At 47.4% G+C, this 17,949-nt stretch overlaps 3 non-coding genes across 3 annotated transcripts; 1 reads left to right on the top strand and 2 right to left on the bottom strand.

Annotated features, from left to right (window-relative positions):
* Positions 1-3,157: 3,157 nt before the first annotated feature.
* On the bottom strand, positions 3,158-3,231 carry TRNAN-GUU (transfer RNA asparagine (anticodon GUU)). The gene has a single exon. It is a non-coding gene; the product is annotated as a tRNA-Asn (tRNA).
* Positions 3,232-4,013: 782 nt separating this feature from the next.
* Positions 4,014-4,085, top strand: TRNAE-UUC (transfer RNA glutamic acid (anticodon UUC)). The gene has a single exon. It is a non-coding gene; the product is annotated as a tRNA-Glu (tRNA).
* Positions 4,086-7,526: 3,441 nt separating this feature from the next.
* Positions 7,527-7,600, bottom strand: TRNAN-GUU (transfer RNA asparagine (anticodon GUU)). Its single transcript has one exon. It is a non-coding gene; the product is annotated as a tRNA-Asn (tRNA).
* Positions 7,601-17,949: the final 10,349 nt, after the last annotated feature.

A 17,949-nucleotide genomic window follows, 5' to 3' on the forward strand; every position in this document is an offset into this window, starting at 1 on the left:
AACCCCCCACAAGTGACCCCATTTTGGAAACTACACCCCTCAAGGATTTTACCAAGGGGTATAGTGAACATTTTTAACTCAGAGGTATGAATCAGAAATTGATAACATTAGGTCATCATATTGACTAAGTTGTCATTAGTCTTGAGCGCAAGTGCTCGCTACTTGAATTTGCATCAGGCACCCAGGTATGCACCATGTATCGCGGGTGCTCGAGTGACATGCTCGAGTCTGCACCCCATATGTTTCACTGTTATTAGACACCCAAAACAAAACATGCGGGGATTACTCGAGCATGTCACTCCAGCACCCGCTATACTTGGTGCATACCCGAGTACCCGATGCAAACTCAAGTAGCGAGCACTTGCGCTCAACACTAGTCACCATATCATCATCATTTTTTTTCTTTACTTTTGAAAAAATCCCAACCCTAACCCTAGCACATCCCTAACCCTAGCACAACCCTAGCACAACCCTAACCCTAGCACAACCCTAACCCTAGCACAACCCTAACTGTAGCACAACCCTAACTCTAGCACAACCCTAACCCTAGCACAACCCTAGCACAACCCTAACCCTAGCACAACCCTAACCCTAGCACAACCCTAACCCTAGCACAACCCTAACTCTAGCACAACCCTAACTCTAGCACAACCCTAACCCTAGCACAACCCTAGCACAACCCTAACCCTAGCACAACCCTAACCCTAGCACAACCCTAGCACAACCCTTACTGCCATTTTGCGTGTGGTAAAATTGATAAGGCAGCTTTATTCTTCGGGTCAGTACGTTTACAGCGGTACCACATTTATATCATTTTTTTATGTCTTAGCGCTTTTACAAAATAAAAACTATTTTATAGAAAAAATATTTTTTTGTATCGCTTTAATCTGAGAGCTATAACTTTTCTATTTTTTGGCTGACGGTAGCTTGTTTTTTGCGGGACAAGATGTTGTTTTCAGCGGTACTATTTTTATTTACACTTGTCTTTTTGATCGCGTTTTATTCCATTTTTTTGTTTGGCGGTATGATGTTAAAGCATCGTTTTTTGTTTCGTTTTTTTTTTTTTTTTTTACCGTGTTCACTAAAGGGGTTAACTAGTGCGATACTTTTATAGGTCAGGTCGTTCCGGACGCGGTGATACCTAATATGTGTACTATTTTTTCTTTCGTTTTTTATTTTTCATAATAATATTTATTGATGGGTACATTATATATATATATATATTTTTTTTTATATTTTTACAATTTTTTTTTTCACTTTTTGACAGTTTTCCTACTTTTACACTATGTCCCACTATGGGACTTTCACTTTTTCGGCTGTATAGCATAGGAATGCAGCATCATCTCTGTGCTATATGCAGCCTGTCAGTGCTGCAAGCAGAAGATACTTTGATCGTGCACTGCGCATGGTCAAAATATCTTCCGGCTGTCTGGTGACCCGGATGTTGTCATGATGACATCCGGGTCACCATGACAACCACGGGACCTGGCCTCAGACAGCACAGGACGCCGGGGAAGAGGTGAGTACCGGTGCTTACCTCCGGAATGCTGCGATCAACTTCAATTGCAGCATTTCGGGGGTTAATGTGCTGGGAGTGGTGCGGTTTGCAGACTAGTATTAAAAAAAGACTTTTATTATATTCTGAGGTCTTCCAGCCCTGAAGTATAAAATGTTTGGTGTGGGAAGCAGTTAAAGAACAATAAGATGTCCTCCTCAGGACTCCTCTTATCTGTCCCCTCCGGCGCAGCTCCCACCCGTCCTCCGCTCGCTCCATAGCTCCGTCCTTCTCTTAGTTCTTTGCCGACAAATCCTGTTCCAGTTACACCATGAGATCATACCGTGTGCCAGGGCCGGATTTTAACCCATTTTAGCCCATTTGAATCCGGAACATGGCGGCCATTTTCCTGGATTTGTGTGCTTTATTTAATAAAAAATGTGAATTCTTCAGGATCAATTCTAAATAAACTTTTATCTACAAGCAGTTTGATCATCGTTACACGCAGGGTTGTGGAGTTGGGGTCGTGGAGTCGAAGTCGGTGTCCATTTTGGTGGAATCGGAGTCGGTATAAAATAGATCAACTCCGACTCCTAAAATATATAATAAATTGGGTACAGTAGTTCACTGCAGTTTGTGGGGAATATATTTTCATAAGAATTTGGGAAAGTTATGAAATGTCCTATAAATGTCTGTCCTATTCCTGATCTAAGGGTCTGGACTTTTAGCTGAGATGAATCTGTGCTACAGTAAATTTATCACTTAAACATGAGCCGTGTATGAGGGGGTCGGAGTCGGAGTTGGAGTTGGAGTCGTGGAGTCGGTGTCATGGAGATTCAGGAGTCGGAGTCGGAGGTTTGGCTTACCGACTCCACAGCCCTGGTTACACAAAATGTTCTACAACTAAAAAAATATACAGTAAAGACAGAAACAACCAGCAAAATGGATGTGTCTGTCTTTTGAAACAACAGACAAAGAATGTTTCACAACATCACTAGGATCCGCTGTGTCACCAGAGAGTCCTGATCTATCAGTAGACATCAGCTTGCAGTCGTCCTCATCTATGCGGCAAGAACCTGCTGTGAACGTCCCTGCTGTCTGTGGGAATCATTATTACAGCAGAGAGGATTATATAACGCTCCACCATCAACCACCAAGAAAGAGAACATCAGGCGGAAAGTGACCGACCGCCTAGTGACGAGAGAGGGAAAAGCAACCACTAGCTCAGCAAAGGTGGATTAGCTCAAGTGGTAGAGCGCTCGCTTAGCATGCAAGAGGTAGCGGGATCGATGCCCGCATTCTCCAAAATTATCATTTATTGTTTTTTTCAGTTGGTAGAGCGATGATTCTTTTGCAAACTGCTCATGGCTCCCACAGCTAGACCTAGGAGGCTTTCCTCCATAGGCCAAACAAGCCTTTGATAGCTCAGCTGGTAGAGCGGAGGACTGTAGTTGTAAATTAGCAATCCTACTGGCAAACACACCACTGCTATGCTCCTTCTGTACGACTATAAAAAAACCTAGTCCAGGAAACTTTCCTCCGGTGCACCTTGGGAATTCAAAATGTAGGTGGCAGCAACATAGCCTTTACTTGCGGGACCTGCTGTGGGCCAAAGAGGAACGTTCTTCAACCGTAGCATGATACCCAAGCAAAAGACACCAACGTCCCTGGGTGGGCTTGAACCACCAACCTTTCAGTTAACAGCTGAACACGCTAACCGATTGCACCACAAAGACACAAGCCTCTACATAAAACTCTGGTCTATAAAAATATAAAATGCAATAATATGAAAAATTATCAAAACAACTGAATTGCGTTATTTTTTTTGGTCGCCTCCCTGAAAAAATACAGTAAAAAATGAGCAAAGCATCAAATGTTCCCCAACTTCATATCAATAAACGCGTCAGATCACTCCACAAAATATGACAAGTCCCCACACGTCTCCATCAGAGGAAAAACAAAAACGCTACGAAAACAGTCTCTGAAAATGGCGACCGAAAGTGTTTGTTTTAACTTCTGAATTTCTTTTTCATGTTACAATAATCTGTGCAGAAGTTTGTTATCACATCGCTGTAATCGCATCGACCTGGAGAGTCGCGGCATTGTTCGCTTTACTGCATAAAGAACCCTGTAAGAACTTCAAGATGAAAAACACCTACCAGAAACCTGGGGGGGAAACGTATTAATACCGGTAATATATTCATCAGGCATAAGTAGCTGCCTGCAGTAAGAACCGCCACACCTCATAATAAACCAGGAGCAGATCTGGGGTCTCATCTCCAGAAGATCAGATCTACACTGGTGATGGGAGGGGGATACGTGAAGTGACGGGCGGCACAAGCCTGTGATGTGGGGCTTCAACACCGGCCGTCATTTATATCTGATACATAAATGGAGGAGTCTGAATAAGAAAGTACAGCGACTCCTGCATCATCTCCACGGATTGGGTCCTGGGTTGGGTCCTGGGTTGGATCTGAGAAGTCTTGGCTTTATACTGGTGCTGTATGCTCACAGCTTCTCCCATATGGTCTAGCGGTTAGGATTCCTGGTTTTCACCCAGGTGGCCCGGGTTCGGCTCCTGGTATGGGAAGATGGTTCCTTTATTTTGGCTGTTACCTTACTATTGTTACAGTCAGAATCTTATTGACCAGGAAATAATGTATATGTATAATATAGTATAGAAATGTCCAGTATTATGTGACCCATACACCTGGAGACGCAGTGAGGTGATGACGGCAGGAGAACTGCAGTACACAAGCTCAGCTGGTAGAGCGGAGGACTCTAGTGGGGTACAGACATCCTTAGGTCAGTGGTTCAAAGGATGTTTAATTACTTATTGTTATTAGGTGTGAACGGGGTCTTCCGTGGGCGTAACGCTACTCAGAAAACACAGGATGAGGATAAAACAGCGTGACAATACTTTATTGAACCACAAAGCGGACAATAAACACACAGAACAGTCCCAGCAAATGCCCAAGATGGTACAACATTACACAGTCTCACCCTTCCTTCTCCACTTGCCTGGGATAGAACAGCCGTGACTTTGGAGACTTTCAGGGCTGGCTACCTCAACCAGTGACCCCCTTCTTCTGGCGGGCCCTCACAGAGAGGAGGTAGTGACAAGCTTAGGAAGCTACAAGTCCATCAAGGTACAAGGCCAGGAAACCCGAGGGTCCCACCCTGGCCTTTCCGAGAGTATCCATAGGTTCTAGGTGACCGGTGGGTCCCTCCTAGCATTCCCAAAATAACATATCCATGGGGCCAGGTGACTTCTTAGTCCTCTGCTGGACTCCCCAAAATGTATCCATGGTCTCTCTGATGGTTAATGGAGCTGATCCAAATCTTTCCAGTCAGGGCCAATACCCTTAGACTAGAATCATATAGAATACAAATCTGTGTCTCTTTGGATGCCATGCAATCCATCTACGTTTCTGAAGACTGTCTCTCATTTTCCTTCCAAGGTCTTTCTGATGTTCCTTGATTCTCTGTCCCAAGTCTCATTTTGTCTCTAGCACTACAGACATCCCTGTTTATATTTACATCTGTGTAAGGTCATCGAGCACAGGTAAGAGGTAAAGGTGCAGGGCTCAGTTATTATTGAACTAATCTAGTTACATAGTTGGTATCACAGGGGCTGTTGTAAATAGCTGGCTTTTAGTACAATTAGCATATTAGCAAACAACATTGTTTCCAAGAGGAGACCGCAATCAGGGTTAGACAAATACTGGTCTGACCTTTAGAAATACACAAATGTGTACAAGACAATTTAAACACAATAATGTAATTTAAACACAATAGTGTATTCTTTTGACTTAACAAATCTAAATGTCTGGATTATTAAGATTTTACTCTGTATTGTCACAATAGGGTATAACTATCTTCAGAATTAAGCAGTCACATTACTGATGGGGTCACATTGACCACAATATTTATTTTCCTAAACAATCCCTCCTCGCCGTCCGCTCTCCTGATGTGGGTCCTCTATCAGGGTAATTACAGTTCATCACTTACTACAGGACGTTGGCAGATCCAGTAGATTATCCAGACTGAAGGTCGCTTTCTCTGATCACTTTTCTTGTCTGGTTTGTGTATGGAGACACCAGATCCACAATGGCCGCTCCATGATCATAAATCACCAGTGATTGCTTTATGGACAGTTAGGCGACACCACCTGTTACCCTGCAGTCCCACTCAATGGGGGTCAATGGGGTGACAGTGATCATTCCCCGCGTCTGTTTAGATGCTTTGCTGTCTATTGGCCGTTGCATCTAAGGAGTTCTGCCTATCGGGCTCGGGTTTATCTTTTTCTCTTTCGTTTATTCCACCATGACGACTTTTCGCAGCAATGATTCTTGTCTTCAGGGATTAACACCTGGATATTAGAGATGAACAAATAGATTAGAATTTTTTAGGAATTTGCTGAAACCAACAAATATAAACAACTTTCTGCTTCCATAACCCACTAATCGTGACCAATGGCCACACAACTGTGTGGGGGTAAAAGGAGATATTACCTTCACAATTGTACAGGCAACGCCCTCTGCTGGCAGGATCGGTTCCCGCATGTAAAGAGTAGTGTTGAGCAATACCTTCCGATATCGGGAAATATCGGATCGCATTGGATCAGACCGATACCCAAAAAGTATCGGATATCGCTGATTCCGATACCAGAAACCAATGCAAGTCAATGGGACACAAATATCGGAATAAAAATAAACCCTTTCTTTCCTTGTAGGTTAATTCTACATGAAGAAAAACAACTAAGAATAATGTAGAATGTATTACATGAAAAGCCGGCAATTCAGCAGCGGCATACACCGGTACCCGACAATTTACAACAGAAAGAATAGAGCATCACACATAGATTAGATAGATAGAAACATGTCAGTCACATATATATGAAGTACAGTGACAGTGTTGCTTACTGTACTTGTCATTTAGTGTAAAGGATTTATTTAAAAAAATAATAGTGTTTTCATGCACCGTCTCTTTAAGAAAGCCGGCCGGCAATTCAGCAGCGGTACCCGACAATTTAGAATAGAAAGAATAGAGAATCACACATAGATTAGATAGATAGAAACATGTCAGTCACATATATATGAAGTACAGTGACAGTGTTGCTTACTGTACTTTTCATTTAGTGTTAAAGGATTTATTAAAAAAAAATAAAAGTGTTTTCATGCACTGTCTCTTTAAAAAAGCCGGCCGGCAATTCAGCATCGGTACCCGACAATATAGAACTGAAAGAATAAAGCATCACACATAGATTAGATAGATAGAAACATGTCAGTCACATATATATGAAGTACAGTGACAGTGTTGCTTACTGTACTTGTCATTTAGTGTTAAAATAAAGGATTTATTAAAAAAACATTGGCGTGGAGTTGCCCGTAATTTTAGGCTCTAGCGGAGGTTAAGCAGACAGCTGGGGCAGATGTTTGAAGCCTGGGAAGGGGGTAATACCCACGGAGCTTCCCAGACTACTAATATCAGCCCCCAGCTGAATACCCAGCCTTTACTAGCTATTAAAATGGGGGACCCCCCCAAAAAATGACGTGGGATCCCCCCTATTTTAATAGCTAGCAAAGGCTAGGCAGACAGCTGGGGGCTGATATTAATAGCCCAGGAAGGGAGCCATGAATATTGGCCCCCTCCCAGGCTAGAAACACCAGCCGTCAGCCGCCCCAGAAATGGCGCATGCATAGGATTTGCCAATTCTGGCACTTAGCCTCGCTCTTCCCACTGCCCTGTAGCGGTGGCAGTGGGGTAATAGGGCTGGGGTTGATGTCAGCTTATAATGCCAGCTGACATCAAGCCCAGGTTAGTAATGGAGAGGCGTCTATAAGACACCCCCATTACTAACCCCATAGTCAAAGTTTAAAAAAACCACAAACACCCAGAATAAAGTCCTTTAATTGAAATAATGAGAATTTATCTCCAATCCCTGTTTTATCTGCGTGTGGGGCGGCTGAGGGACCGTCTGCTACTGTGAGGCATATTTATAGCCGACCCTATGAAAAAAAAACTCCGACATCCCTGGGTGGGCTTGAACCACCAACCTTTCGGTTAACAACCGAACGCACTAACCGATTGCACCACAGAGACACAAGCCTCTACTTGATTTTCTGACAGCCTCAGCCAGGTCAAACACAATTTACGCAGATGATTTGCAAGAATAACATGATAAAAGAAAGCTATAGAAACAAAGAAACAATTGCAGAACCCTAGGAATACTCTAATCTCAAATGTCACCAGAGGAAAGTATCACTTGGACACCAGCAGGACCTTGTGGATCATTGTGCAGAAGATCATCGTCTCCTCCTTTAGGGGCATTGTAGAGTTGAGCTTTGGGTTGATGTTACCACCACACCTCAGATTAGTGAATGTTGTGACTGACGATAATGTGCCGGTATCTCCACAGCTTTGAGGCAGCCTAAGGCTGATCATGGAACAGGTGGTAACTCTGCTCTAGGTGATGAAACAATTAGGGTCTACTGGTGCCAGTTTGGTTCTTCCTGACTATGAGGAAGAAAAATTTTTGTTCAAGACTTCAAAAATGTTGAACATTTATTTACAGCAGAGCGACCTACAGGGGGCACTAGTAGGGCAGTTTCAATCTTTCTGGAGAGGAGCTTTCCTGGAAACTTCTTTCTCGGGATCGTTGGCATAAAGACTCGTGACTCGTCAGGAGCTTCCATGGATCCGAACGAGTTCTGACTGTAGAAACCTCCCTCATCGGTGATTATTATAATGTATTGAAACAACGTCCACCATCAGGAGATGAGTCTGGAGACTTTCTGGGGGATCTCAGCTCTTTCCCTCATTCTTTCTCCAGTTCCAGGATGTCCGGTCTGCTCTGTGTATGGAGACATCAGATCCAAAATGATCGCTTCATAATCGAGATTCATATTTGACATTAATTGGTGTCACATTCACAGTTAGGAGGCGACACCACCTGTTATTAATCTACAATTACACTGCATGGGGATAAGGTGGGGTGGGTGGGCAGTCAGTGGCAGCCATCCCCTCTGTCTGTTTAGGTGCTATGGTCGCCATTACAGCTAAGTATCTCCGGCTCGGGTCTATATTTCTCTTTTCTGTTTATTCCACCATGATGACTTTTGCCAGCAGAGATTCTTCTCTTCAGTGATTACCACGGATATTAAAGATTAGCAAATAGATTAGATGCAAAATTAATTTGCAACAAAATTATAAGAATTGTCAGAACTCGACAAATGATAACAATTTGCTCTTCACTTCTTGTTAATCGATGAACATGGCCGACACCATTTTACAAATTGCAGATGATTTCATCATCCACAGAAGGTCACATGACCTCAAGTATGGTGGGGCTGCTTCCCCATAATGCCTTGCAGCTATCACATCACATGGTATAACACAGCCAATCAGGTGGGATTATCATAACCTCTACAAAAGGGAAAGCAGCAGCCATTTTGTGGTGATTCTGGATAGTGAAAGAACGTCACAACTCAGAAATGGAGATAAGGAGAGAAAGTAAAGAAATATTAGCCAAATTCTACAGACAATAATGTGCTGTACAACTGATATTGTCACAGGTGTGTCAGAGGTGACAGACAGTCTCCCTGCAGTTGGTTGCAGGAGATCTCTGTGTTTGACATTACAGACTTCTTCTTAGAGGCTGGCTGCCTCTAGGACCCAGAGGCTACCTCCCTCTGGCTAATTAGCTCCCTGGCCTGAGTGTATAAATACCTGGTGTGTCTGAGAGGGAGGGGCCAGCAATATTCATTACTACTTGTGCCGTGTAAGCATTTCTCTGGAATCGTCTAAAGCTAAGCAATCCACCTTGTTTCTCTACCGTTGTTGTCTATAGAGTTTAGTGGAGATCGACTAGTGCTCATTTCCTCCCTTCCCTAGCCTTAGCCATACGCCAGGGAAAGACAGGGCAAGACACGCGTGGGGCGATTGGTGAAGAACCAATATAGGGACGGTAGTTGAGACAGGGTGACACTAGACCAGACTAGGAGGTCTCCACTCCCCCCCACCTTTCCCTAGAGTCTGGGCTCCCTTTTCATCTGTGTTGCACTAAGTCTTTCCCACACCTTGTGTGACAGATATGTTCCCCCTTCGCCATTTTACAGTGTTTTTTTGCATGGAAAATTACAGAAAAAAAGGCTGACAAAACAGTAAAAAGAATGGTTCTGTTCATTTATAGGCTTTTGCCAGTGTTGTAAATGCTTTAGGCTTTCAAAGTCGATGATCGTTTGTAAAAAAGTAATTTACATTCATCAGGAGAAGACGCTCAATACTTAGAATACAAGTCAACGATAGAGATGAGCGTTGTTCTACTCGAACTGTTCGCCAATCTCAAATTCGAGCTGTTTTGGGCGGTGTTCGAGCCGTTCGGCGAACACGAACAATTTGAGAAAAATTCGGCTGTTCGAGGTTATGTTCGATAACTGTTCGTGCACCAAAATCATAACTGGATTTTTTTCTGAGTAATGATGAAAATTAATGTTAATACGCAGTTTGAGTGTACAGCGGGGCGGGGGGAGGGGCAGGGGATGGATCTCTGCAGGAACAATGAAGATCTCCATTTTTTTTTCTCTTTCCCGCATTTGCAGTGGGGAGGTGCAATCTGTCAGCCTATCAGCAGCGCACACACGGAGCGAAGTGCTTTTTTTCACACAAGCAAGGGCATGTGTGATTGGCAGTGTATGTCACATGTCCTTGCCCTATAAGACCAAGCCATTTTCCCCGTCGCCACCATTTTCTCACTGCTGCAGCTGCGTGTTAGACGGCACCGCTGTTGCTGTGTGCGCTATACCTTGTTAATTTCAAGCCAATTTTCGCACAAATCTACAGATAGCTTGGGAGTAGGGAATAGTTGTGATTGCAGTCCTTTTAAGGACTAGGTTACAGCATTTCCTACGACTTTTATCAGGCAGGTCTGTGCTCTTAAATAGATAGATTGTGGGAGTAAAGACTAATTGTAATTGGAGTCCTTTTCAGGACTAGGTTACATCAGTTCCTATCAGTTTTTGCAAGGCAGGTCTGTGCCAGTGCTGTGCAAGTTTTTTTCACAGCATTTGTGTTATGCACACGCCCGGGCTAAGCGGCGTGTGCGTGTGATTGGTAGTGATTCCACTGGACCGTGCCGGAGAGTGAATGCCTGGAGGGGCGTGACTAAGTATTCACCCGATCCGACCAGGGTCGCACGACGGCATACGACGCCAGTGCACCAAGGAGGAACCGAGCAGAGGGACCAGGTGCTACTCCAGGACAGACCCCGGACACGGCTGTTGACCCACACAGGGGAATACAGGAACAGGCTGGTAGGCTGGCACACAGACTGGTGGGTATAGGCAGGCACGACTGGTATGCAGGCAGGCGGGTATGCAGGCAGGGGGGTAAAGGCAAGCACAGCTAGAGTGCAGACAGGGAGGCACTAGCAGGTAGGAACACAGGCGGGATAGGACCCAGTACACACCGGGACTCAGGAACAATACAGGCAGAGGGTTACAGGCAAGCACAGCTAGAGTGCAGACAAGGCTGAGCAGGGAGGACAGGGCTCTGTTCACACGGAACAGACAGGAAGGGAAAGACAGAGCCAGATACTCACACAGTACTTGCAGAGACAACAAGCAGGAGTTAGGTACGAGTTCAGACTCTGCAGAAAAAGGAAGGGAACGAACATAGAGGCAAAACAGGTAAAGGACAGGAGAGAGTTCAGACTGGAACTGAGTGTACGGAGGAGACCGACACTGCAGAGGGATACAGGAGCGGGTCTGGAAATACGGCCCCCAGAGAGGCGGAACGAACAGGCAAGGAGCGTGTTCAGACAGGACAGACCAGACACAGGAGCGGGTCTAGGAAATCGGCCACTAGAAGGCGAGAGGAACAGGCTAGGAGCGAGTTCAGACAGGTCAGACAAGATACAGGAACGGGTCTAGGTAATCGGCCCCTAGAAGGCAGGAGGAACAGGCTAGGAGCGTGTTCAGACAGGACAGACAAGAGAACACAGAAAGGACTCAGTTCAGACACGGGAGCTGATACCGCAAGGCAGGAGACATACAGGACTCAGTTCAGACACGGGAACTGATACAAAAAGCAGGAGACAAGAGACGGGACCTGGCACCTTCAGAGTGCAAGCACACACTGAAGGAAACACTATGCTCAGGCCGGGATAGAAGGGAGCTGCTGAGCTATATACCAAGTGACAGACAGCAATAGGCTGAGGACGCACAAGGGGTGTGACCCACAGCAGGTACAAAAGGCAGGAAGTGATCGGGCGCCGCCCTTAAGCAGCAGAAACAGACACAAACAGACAGCATGGAGGGAAGCCAGAGAGACATTCTGGACAGGAGATCAAGTGCGCCCTCTTGCACAGTGGGAGATGGACCACCATGCAAGGACGCCGCCAGGTATGTTACAGTACCTCCCCCCTTACGCCCCCTCTTCTTCAGGCCTGCCAGAATCTTCCGCAGGGAATTCGAGGACCAGTCGTTCACTGGGTTGGAGGGGGACAGAGACTTAAGGGTAATCTCTGCTTCGAGGTACATCTTGTCAAGCTCACAGGAAGAAATAGACGAGTTATCAGGTACATAATGAGGAAAAGTCACTGTCTCTTTGTTATCTGGTGGTATCCCGGAGGATTCAGGAAACAACTGGAGGTCCTCCGCCGGATCAGAAGAGTGCAGAGGCTCAGAGAAAACAACTGCTTCAGAGTACACTAGATCGGACTCACTGGAGGAAGCAGGCGAGGTATCGGGTACCGAGTATAGGAAAGTCTCTGTCCATTCACCACCAGGTGGCACCCCGAAGGGTTCTGGAGACAGCTGGCGGTCCTCCGCCTGGTCAGAGGGGTGTAGAGACTCACGGGTAACCTCTGCTTCAGAGTACACTAGGTCGGACTCACTGGACGAAGCAAGCGAGGTATCAGATCCAGGATATAGGAAAGTCTCTGTCCATTCACCACCAGGTGGCACCCCGAAGGATTCTGAACACAACTGGAGGTCCTCCGCCTGGTCGGAGGGGTGTAGAGACTCAGGAGTAACCTCTGCTTCGGAGTACACTAAGTTGGACTCACTGGACGAAGCAAGCGAGGTATCAGATCCAGGATATAGGAAAGTCTCTGTCCATTCACCACCAGGTGGCACCCCGAAGGATTCTGAACACAACTGGAGGTCCTCCGCCTGGTCGGAGGGGTGTAGAGACTCAGGAGTAACCTCTGCTTCGGAGTACACTAGGTTGGACTCACTGGACGAAGCGAGCGAGGTATCAGGTACAGAGTATAGGAGAGTCTCTGTCCTTTCGCTACCAGGTAGCACCCCAAAGGGTTCAGGAGACAACTGGAGATCCTCCGCCTGGTCGGAGGGGTGTAGAGACTCGGAGGTAACTACCACTTTGGGGTACCCATTGTCAGGCTCACAGGACGAAGCGGACAAAGTATTGAGTACCGGGTGTAGAGAAGTCTCTCTCCATTTGTCATCGAGTGGTATCCCGGAGGGTTCAGGAGGCAACAGGGGATCCTCCGCCAGGTAGTAGAGGTGCACAGACTCTGAGGTAACCACAGCTTTGGAGCATCCTTGGACATGCACACCGGTTAAAGAGAAAGAAGCATCTGATGCCGGGTGCAGGAAGTTCTCCTGTGTGGAGTCTGGATGGGCAGAAGTCTCTTCGGCCAGGAGAACTGGTGCACTACCCACGCACATTACCCATTGGGGTTTCTCCGGGATACAGGGAGATGAAGCTTCAGTAGGGACTTCAAGGTTGGGGTCAGGAGGTCTCAGGGAGGACAGACCCTGGCGTGACGGCTTGCCTCTAAGTCTAGCACGTCTGGACTGCCTCTTGAGGTTGAGAGAAGTATTCCGGAAAGCGTAGTCACCCTGTGAGGATTCTGGGTGGGCAGTAGTCTCATTGGGCTGGAGGACTATTGCGCTACCCACACACATTACCCGTCGGGGCTGCTCCGGGATATTGGGAAGTGAAGCTTCAGCAGGGGCTTCAGAGTTAGGGTCCTCGAAGACCATACGAAAGGCCACCAGGAAGGACTGCAGGTCAAGGATGACAGGATCCCATGCTTCCCATAGGGGGGTGACCCATTTCAAGGCATCACCCGCTAGGTAGTCAATCATAAAGGCCACTTTAGCCCAATCGGAAGGAAAATAGAGAGGGTAGGCCTTAAAGTGTAGCATGCATTGCTCCACAAATGCACGACACTGTCTTGGATCCCCATAGTAACGTGGCGGATCCGCAGGAACGAGGGCTGATAGATCCATCTGGACGGGTGCGTAATTCGCCTGGAACTCAGCTAAAGGGGGAAAAAAATTTATTTATTTTATTTTAATGCATGTATTCGCTGGAAAAACTTCTCAAAGAGCGAAGGCCGTGGGGCTCAACGGGAACCATGGCCTGAGCATGCTGTTATGCACACGCCCGGGCTAAGCGGCGTGTGCGTGTGATTGGTAGTGATTCCACTGGACCGTGCCGGAGAGTGAATGCCTGGAGGGGCGTGACTAAGTATTCACCCGATCCGACCAGGGTCGCACGACGGCATACGACGCCAGTGCACCAAGGAGGAACCGAGCAGAGGGACCAGGTGCTACTCCAGGACAGACCCCGGACACGGCTGTTGACCCACACAGGGGAATACAGGAACAGGCTGGTAGGCTGGCACACAGACTGGTGGGTATAGGCAGGCACGACTGGTATGCAGGCAGGCGGGTATGCAGGCAGGGGGGTAAAGGCAAGCACAGCTAGAGTGCAGACAGGGAGGCACTAGCAGGTAGGAACACAGGCGGGATAGGACCCAGTACACACCAGGACTCAGGAACAATACAGGCAGAGGGTTACAGGCAAGCACAGCTAGAGTGCAGACAAGGCTGAGCAGGGAGGACAGGGCTCTGTTCACACGGAACAGACAGGAAGGGAAAGACAGAGCCAGATACTCACACAGTACTTGCAGAGACAACAAGCAGGAGTTAGGTACGAGTTCAGACTCTGCAGAAAAAGGAAGGGAACGGACATAGAGGCAAAACAGGTAAAGGACAGGAGAGAGTTCAGACTGGAACTGAGTGTACGGAGGAGACCGACACTGCAGAGGGATACAGGAGCGGGTCTGGGAATACGGCCCCCAGAGAGGCGGAACGAACAGGCAAGGAGCGTGTTCAGACAGGACAGACCAGACACAGGAGCGGGTCTAGGAAATCGGCCACTAGAAGGTGAGAGGAACAGGCTAGGAGCGAGTTCAGACAGGTCAGACAAGATACAGGAACGGGTCTAGGTAATCGGCCCCTAGAAGGCAGGAGGAACAGGCTAGGAGCGTGTTCAGACAGGACAGACAAGAGAACACAGAAAGGACTCAGTTCAGACACGGGAGCTGATACCGCAAGGCAGGAGACATACAGGACTCAGTTCAGACACGGGAACTGATACAAAAAGCAGGAGACAAGAGACGGGACCTGGCACCTTCAGAGTGCAAGCACACACTGAAGGAAACACTATGCTCAGGCCGGGATAGAAGGGAGCTGCTGAGCTATATACCAAGTGACAGACAGCAATAGGCTGAGGACGCACAAGGGGTGTGACCCACAGCAGGTACAAAAGGCAGGAAGTGATCGGGCGCCGCCCTTAAGCAGCAGAAACAGACACAAACAGACAGCATGGAGGGAAGCCAGAGAGACATTCTGGACAGGAGATCAAGTGCGCCCTCTTGCACAGTGGGAGATGGACCACCATGCAAGGACGCCGCCAGGTATGTTACAATTTGGCTGAATCTAGCAAAGCTAATCCTTTTTGGCCTATTGCAGAGTGTGTTAGTCAGTGGAGTAGCCTATCTGTGTTGCAAGATATACCACCTGTGTATAGAATACCAATTTTTTTACTGCACCTAGTGAAGTAAAATCTTTTGGGCATAGCATCATTCTATTAGTCCATCTATACTGACCTCCATCAGGTTGCAAATTGAATATAATTTTTTTCTGCATCTAACCCAGCCAATAGTTTTGGCCTAATACCACAGTTTGGCCACTCAGCTCTGCTCGGTTACCATCCATTGTTTTTTTTTGCAAACAACTCCAGAGTTGTGAATTAGTTAACCACCAAAATGAGTGGAAAAAGGCCTGCTGCTGGTGGAAAGGGGAATAGGCGTGTTGGGAAGGGGAAAAAAGGTTGTGTCCGTGGGGTAGGTGCAGAAGAAAGACCATCTTCCAGCCAAACTAAAATGTCTACTTCTTTTAGCGGACAATGTGATAAGATCCCTTTCTTACGGCCACGCCAATCGCTACAAATTCCAGATGAGGCACAAAAACAGCAGGTGCTTCAACGGATATCAAGTGCTCCTTTAAGTGGGCTCTCCTCCACATCAACTTCAACATCACAAATACTCCAGTCCTCAAAGGTGTCACCCCAATCGCACTTGCTTCCTCACAGCTCCCAAATCTCCAGCTGCCCGTCTGAGTATGAGGTAGAACAGATGGTTGAGTCTGCAGAGCTGTTTACTCATACTATAGCCTGGGAATCAGAGGTCGACTCCAGCGCTTCTGTGAATCCAGACGAGGAAATGATCTGCACTGATGCCCAGAATCTTTATGAGTCGGATCCAGGACCAGACGCAGAAGGTTCTGACCATAATGTAGACCCTCATTCCCAAACTGTAACTCCTGTTGGTGGAGACAATGAGGAAGACGATGATAAGACTCAAATACCTGATTGGAGCGACAACTTTAGTTTTTTGTCAGGGCAGGAACAGGTTGGCTCTGAGGACGACGGGTGTGATAACGCACAGGGTGATGATGATGAGGTTGGAGATCCCACTTACTGTCAACCCACAGTCAGCCAAGAGATGAGGTCAGCAGAGGAGGTGGAGGAAGATGCTAGTGACGACGAGGTCAGGTTGCGCCTTCCTGGACAGAGACGTAGTACTGGAAGCACGTCAACAACTGCATCCTCAAACACAACTCTGCCTCTCACCACAAGTCGTGGTGGCTCTTCAGGTCGCATGGGTGCTAAGCCTTGCATAGCCTGGGCATTTTTTCAGATCGATAAAGATGACCCAACTCGTGTTATCTGTAACATTTGTCAGCAAAAGCTAAGAAGAGGCCAAAAAATACATAGTTTGAGTACTTCATGCATGAACCGGCACATGGACATGAAGCATAAGTTGCAGTGGGAAGCTCAGTGTGCTACAATGCGGCCTAGCCGGCCGGGCCAACCACCGTCTGCCATATCTTGTGCATCCGCAGCCTCTTCATCCTCTGTGACTGGGGGGACAGCAGTCACACCTGTTTTGGGGCGCAGACCTGCCACCTCTTTACCCGCAACAGCCAGCGTGATTGGCAGGTCATCATTTTCTTTGGAGGTGGTAACACCAGCTGGTGTTGAGTGCTGTCCGACATCGATAGCACCACCTTTGGATCAAAGCAACCTGACATGTCCGCCTGCATCTTCCTCACAGACCGGCAGTTTGCCGGGGACACCCTTATCAACCCCGTCTAAGCACAATAGCCAGCCCTCGGTCCCTCAGATGTGGACAACTAAAAGACCATTTCCTCCTAGCCATGAGAAAGCTAAGAGGTTGAATTTCACCATCTGCAAGCTCTTGGCTACAGAAATGCTGCCTTTCCGCCTGGTGGACACAGAGGATTTTCGAGACCTTATGTCCGTCGCAGTGCCCCAGTACCAGATGCCCAGTCGGCACTACTTCTCAAAGAAAGGTGTGCCTGCGCTCCACCAGCATGTCGCACACAACATCACCGCTTCTTTGAGAAACTCTGTGTGTGACAGGGTGCATTTCACCACAGACACTTGGACGAGTAGGCATGGACAGGGGCGTTACATGTCGCTGACTGGGCACTGGGTAACTATGGTGAAAGCAGGACAAGAGGCTGCTGTCCAAGTCTTGCGGTCCCCACGAGTTGTGCGTCAATCCTCTTTATGTCAAAGTTCCTCCACTGCTTCTGCCTCCTCAACCTCCTCTCGGTCTTCTACCTGCACCCAAAGCCTGTCTGGTCATGCCACAAGCTTTCTAACTGCGCAGAAGGGATCCTGCACACCTCCTTACTATGCTGGCAGTAGGGCTCAACGTCATCAGGCGGTTTTTACTTTGAAATGTCTGGGAAATGTGAGTCACACAGCTGAGGAGTTGTGGTCAGCTCTGGAGAACCAATTTCATGAATGGTTGTCTCCACTGGACCTGAAACCAGGTAAGGCCGTGTGCGACAATGCTGCAAACCTGGGTGCGGCCCTTCGCCGGGGCAATGTCACACACGTGCCTTGTATGGCTCACGTGTTGAACCACTATCCCAGACTAGATGGCCTTCTGCAGAGGGCACGGTCGCTGTGTGCTCACTTCTGCCGTTCGCATCCCGCAGCTCAGCGACTTACATCTCTACAGAAGTCGTTGGGCCTGCCACTTCACCGGCTAAAATGCGATGTGCTTACCCGGTGGAATTCAACTCTGCACATGTTGCAGC

Source organism: Phyllobates terribilis, unplaced genomic scaffold, assembly GCF_046119375.1.
Source record: "Phyllobates terribilis strain yellow unplaced genomic scaffold, ASM4611937v1 Scaffold_3__8_contigs__length_932513732, whole genome shotgun sequence".
Lineage (NCBI taxonomy): Eukaryota > Metazoa > Chordata > Amphibia > Anura > Dendrobatidae > Phyllobates > Phyllobates terribilis.